The following is a 5,805-nucleotide window of genomic DNA, read 5'->3' as shown; positions in this document are numbered from 1 at the left end:
TGCTGGTGTTTTAAGAAGAGTTCTAGTTCACGTTTGTGTTGCGCTAGACCGTTGGCGTTCCAGAGAGCTATGCGCCTTGGTTTTATTTTGAGTCGGGGCGTGCTAATTTTTCCACGATGAGTGTTAGTAGCGATAGCAAGTGATTTATTTGCTCCGATTGTTTCTCTATTAGCTTTTCGAGCCTTGAGGAGTTGTCTGCGTTTGGTGGGTTGGGGACACTGTTTTGGGGAAGGTTCCTTTGGCTGTTCGGGTTATTTTGGATGCCTTGTACTGCTTGGGCATAGGAGGTTGAGGTGGAGATGAAATTGGTAGGACTGGGTGTTTGGTTGGTTGAGGGGGTTGGGGTAGTCGTGAATTTCGGCGGGCTGGGTGTTTGGTTGGATACCTCTTTTGCTCTGAGCTTAGGGTACCTGTTCGTGTATAGTGTTTTATATGCTGGGCAGCCTTTGTAGTTGGCAGGGTGGTCCCCTTGGCAGTGGATGCATTTCGCTGGGGTTTCCGGTGATTTGGCGCACTGGTCAGCGGAGTGAGAGCCTGCGCATTTAACGCAGCGGAAAGTATGGTTGCAGTATTTCTGCGTATGACCGTACCTTTGGCACCTTTTGCACTGCACTATTTCTTTTTTCACGAGCGGTGGTTCGATCTTTACTATCGCGTTCATTAGGCGACTGACGCTGTATATTTCCTTGTTATTTGGTTTTTGTTTAATGTCTAGGAAGAATAAGGATAACGGGTCTTTCGAGACTCTATGCCTTATATTACTTACGTTGATGACTTCGTGGCCAAGTTTTGAGAGTTCGTATTTTAGTTCGTCTATGTCTGCTGAGTGGTGTATGTTTCGTAGGACCACCCGGAAAGGCCTTTCCTGTTTGAGTTGGTAGGTGTGGAAGTTGGCGTTCAGGGTCCTGAGTGTCTTGGTGAGTTTTCTGTAAGCTTCTGGGTTCGTCGGTAGTATTTTCACCTTGTTGTTGCTTATCTTAAGGTTATATTCCTCCATGCTGGTTTCTCTCTCTAGGGACTTGATCATTGTCTGTATGTCAATGACGTCGTCCACAAATATTGGTGGGGGAGGGGGGATTCTCTGTGAATGTTGATTTGGTGGCGGTTCTACGATTTCCATGGCGTCGTTTGAGGATTCCAATACGGCGAACCTGTTGTGTGTGTTTATTTGCGTTGCTGTTTCTATTTTCCTTTTCTTAGTAGTGTTAGCGTCGTTATTGCGGAGAGTTCTGCTGCACTTCTGCCACGGGGGGGGGGGGGGGGGGGGGGGTAGCACGGGGTAGCTGCGAGTCTGCTCCGGAGAGCCTGGTCGCGGTTGCTGGGCCATCATCGAGCTAGTTAATTCGGAATGAACAACTAGTCGTGAGGCTGTGAGGCTAGTATTCGGGTTGGGGTTAGGTGCGTGGGATTTTCTTCTCCCTAGAGGGTAAGGGACACTTAGCTGCGTTCTCTTTCGACGGTTGGGCGACACGTGTTGTTTTCGAACTACGCTGGGCACTAGAGACACGTCTGCACGCTTCGGCACTCCACAGCGAACTTACGGGCAGGATGGCAACCAGATGTCCGCACGTCCTTACTGCGTCCCTCAATATTTTTAAGCACTTATCATAAATCTCAGGAATTTCCTAGCTAAGGTCCTTCAGACCGAACAAACATTTCTTCACTAAATCGCTTTCTAAAGGATTATTGTTACTACAGGAAAGTCAGTTTTCTCACATATGATGCTTCCCACTGGTCGCCTTGAGCCCAAGTTTATTATCACGAATCGCAAACAAGTACAATTGGGCAGGATGACAGCAAATTGTTTAATTACAACTGTAAACTTTAATTACAATTTTACGGATTTTCCCGAAGTTCCAGAGGGAAGGCTCCGGTGTCCTTTCCTCTCCGACATATATATATGTCGGATTAGCACTGGGAGTAGGGTTGTGGGCATCAAATGAATCTTCACGGGAATTAGCCATTGGTACGGTACACACAGGTGTAGTTTATTGCAATGATAGTATTATTACAGTCTTGACAATTGATCACGGCGGTTTGGCACTCGCGACACTAGTGACGATGGTCTCAGGCTCAATAACGAATCCGCGGCCAACGGGATGACAAAAGAACGTGCTCACAAAATCTAAGTCGGATTCTTTGTTAGTAAAACGTGAAATAATCAATGATCGCGAAGATGCTACTCTTTAGTCGATGAGATCGCGCAAGAGAATGACTTTCCCGTCCCGATGATGCTACAGGGGAAAACTATAATGGGGTGTGTCTAAGGACACGAGATCATCGGATTCGTCGAGAAAAGCCTTCGTTCAGAACGTAAGGGAAATTGGCGTTGCTACTAATTGGTCAATCTCCATATCGGTGGTTAGAAAAAGATGCTAGCCGCCCTCGAGGGGAAGTTGCTAGTGGGAGACACCGTTCGTTGAAAAATAGGTCTCTCCTATCTTCCCGTAGCTGGGACAAAGACTGTTTGTTTGAAGGACTTTAGTCAACTAAATTCTGAGATTTATGACGGGCCCTCAGGCTAGCTGAACATGTACTCCGGAGACGCATCGACATCTGGCAATCATCTTGCTCGAAGAATAGGGTCTGCGTGTGGCGAACCGCGGGACAGAAACCGTTGGACTGTTTACTGTCGCGTGCCACCACAAATATTTCTTTTAAGAAGAGCTATAGAATTACTCCATACCTTTGTTAGACAAAGCGTTCATCCCTTGACCGCGGCTACGTTGGGCGACAGACTGTCGCCTCGAGCCAAAGCTCACTATCACCAATCTCGAACAATTACAATCGGATTGAATAACTACAATTGTTTAATTACAGCTATAGTAGACTCTAGGTTACAATGTTGCGGGATTATCCAAAATTCCAAAGGCTCCGGTGTTCTTTCATCTCCGACATATATGTAGATATAGTAAATACTCGAGCTTCTAATTGGATAGATTTTACAAATGTTTGGTAGGGTAAGATTTATTTATGTCGATAGGATTAATGGCGAAAGCTAATTTTTACTCGTTCGAGCGATTAACATAATACGGTTTATGACAAACGCCGCCGTACGATGTAGGCGATGGCGATCGAGATTGGAAGCAATGCGTCTCGTAATGTTCGGAAATAAATGAATTCGAGGGCGAAAAACTCGGTACAGAATCTTCGTGATTTAATTCTAACTCTTCTCGCCGCCTCTTTTCTTCCCTTTTAACTTCCGCAGCAATCAATCGTCTGTACCAACGTTCGGCTCGCTTCTTGCTGAGGTGACTTTTATCTTTTCGATTCTTTCTTGATTTCGTCATCTAATGTGATCAAGGTGAAATGAATATCACTCTCTGTGTGCGACTTGTGCGATTTCGCAAGCCTTGCCCAAAGACGGGCAATATTTGCCAACGATGGGAGGAGGAATGCGAAGTTCGATAAGTGTTTTCGATAATTGAAAACACCGTTAACACAGGTTTAACACAGCGAATAATCAGTTAGATTTGACAATTTAGAAAATATAAGTCGTTCTTGGCAACTAGTGGAGTCGTAAGCGAAAAATGATTATTTTAATTGGCAACTGGGTTCACTGTGGACAATCAGTGTGGCTTCGTAGGCCTCTCCCAAGGATAAGCAATATGCTAACGATGGGAAGAGGAAAACGAAAAACCATAGATGTTTTCTATGTTGAAAACACCGTAATCACTGGTTGATACAGCGAACAATTGTAAACGAAATAGATCGAAAGTTGATCGAGTTGTTTTATTCCAGACAATTTATTAAATCTTGAGTAAGAACGTTTATTTCAAATTTATAACTATATTCTCTATGAACAATCCGTGTAGCTCGTAGGCCTCGCCCAAGGATGAGCAATCTGCTAACGGTGGGAAGAGGAAAACGAAAACCATATATGTTTCCAGTGTTTGGAAACACCGTAATCACTGACTGATACAGAGAATAATTATCGTGAATTCAAGACGTTCGGATAAAATCTATGTGAATTATATGCTGGATAGTTTTATCTATCAATTATAGCTGCCGACGGGTACTTTTGTTCAGAGACAACTTTATTCGACTGCACACACGATTCGAATCACAGTATTGCTACGTGACAAATTAGGAATATTGTAACTGCCTACTTTCGCGGGATGTGCTGAAGTTTCGTCTTCTTGATTATCTTGTTACGCTAATTCTAATTTCCCATATCCTTGCTAATGTTGCGTCTGCGATGTTTCCTAGGCCTTCCCTACTGATGCCAGTGGAACATGCCAGGCGCGTGCCAACTTGTCCTTGCTGAAGTTGCATCTGCGATGTATCTGGTAACTTCCTTGCTGATGCCAATGAAACGTGCGTGGCAACTTAGTATTTGTCGAGTCTTCTTATGCGTTATTTCCTGTTTCTTACAATAAAATACTGTTTTTTCTTATAATAGTAAGTTTAATATATTATTTCATGGTTTGTTTCTCACGGCTGGTTTCTATTAATTTCTAATATTCCTGTTATCATATAATAATGTGTTATATTGCATTAATTATTTTTTATTCTTTCCTCGTTACGATCTTCCATTTGTATTATCATCTATTAAATATTTACTTCTTCATCGAAAATATAATTTATTTTGTAACTGTAAAGTTACATACATAGTAAACATAAAAGTTACTATATGCATATGTTGATTATCCAAAATGGCCGCCTGTTAATGTCCCTAGTATATAGTGACTTTTATTAATGTCGAATCTATTATTTATCTGCTAATTATGTGTAACTTTATTTTAGTAGTTGACGTATAATTGAAGTGGGAATAATATTATTTTGCATTTATTTCATGTGTATAATTAATACATGCATTCCAATGCGCACGTGTAACAGCCATCCTATGTTCATGAGAATCCAAGATGGCCGCTCGTGAATGTCCAGTAAAAGTATAATAATGCTTCCTTAGTTTGTTCAATACTGAAATAATTATTCGTCCGTCGCTTAGTTTCCTCTATTTTAGCGCATTCAGAATGACAATAGTATTGTTTGTGTAATCATAATGTGTATATATACTGTGTGTTATTTTAATATAACAGCATGTGGATTGTGTTATTGTTAAATTTTATAATTTATCAATAGTACTGTTTTATTGTTGTGTTTCGAGTAGTTTGTTCGCTTAATTTATTTAATACTAATATGTGCATTACTATGTAATTACTATGTACATATGTGTTATTACCAGTTTACTACATAACATAACCTTATTTCTCTACGCCAGACTTAATACAATTATGCTATATTAACTTAGTACAATATAATAATTTCTTATCTTAATCGCATTTGTCGTTGATACTCGGTTAATCAGTCTTGATTAATTCCTAACCTATTCCTATATTATTGACTATTTTCTGTTTCTTTGTTATGAAGTAGTCGTTACCTTGTACGTGTAATTTGCCGCCTTTACATAGAATTTTGGAGCTAATCTATACATTGTTAGTTAAAATCTTTATTGTTTATAAGTTCTACAATCCTAATCCTTCAACACTGAATCCTTCACTTGGAACAGTTACATGGTGCGCGTTTGGTATCTTCTGGCTCTTCGTTACATGTCTAACACTTATCATGACTACTTTTACTTATCCTAGAATTGTAAGTATATATATATGTCGGGTTAACATTAGCATTTAAGGCGCGTAACGATTCTTCGTTTGAATGAGCCATCGTTTTACGAAACACAGATTATATTTACGCGAATATACAAGATTTTACAAAATATTATGAGTATTGAGTTTAATGAATGATAAGGTTAACAAAAGATAAGTTTAACTAACGATTAGATTAAAGAATAATAAGTTTAAC

The 5,805-nt window shown here is 40.5% G+C and overlaps 1 long non-coding RNA gene across 1 annotated transcript; it reads right to left on the bottom strand.

Annotated features, from left to right (window-relative positions):
- Positions 1–4,760: 4,760 nt before the first annotated feature.
- On the bottom strand, positions 4,761–5,592 carry LOC126869343 (uncharacterized). Its single transcript, XR_007690903.1, has 2 exons — positions 5,384–5,592; positions 4,761–4,923 (listed from the first exon to the last, which is right to left on the bottom strand). It is a non-coding gene; the product is annotated as an uncharacterized LOC126869343 (long non-coding RNA).
- Positions 5,593–5,805: the final 213 nt, after the last annotated feature.

This window comes from Bombus huntii, chromosome 9 (genome assembly GCF_024542735.1).
Source record: "Bombus huntii isolate Logan2020A chromosome 9, iyBomHunt1.1, whole genome shotgun sequence".
Classification (NCBI taxonomy): domain Eukaryota; kingdom Metazoa; phylum Arthropoda; class Insecta; order Hymenoptera; family Apidae; genus Bombus; species Bombus huntii.
This window is presented reverse-complemented; position numbering and strand designations above follow the sequence as displayed.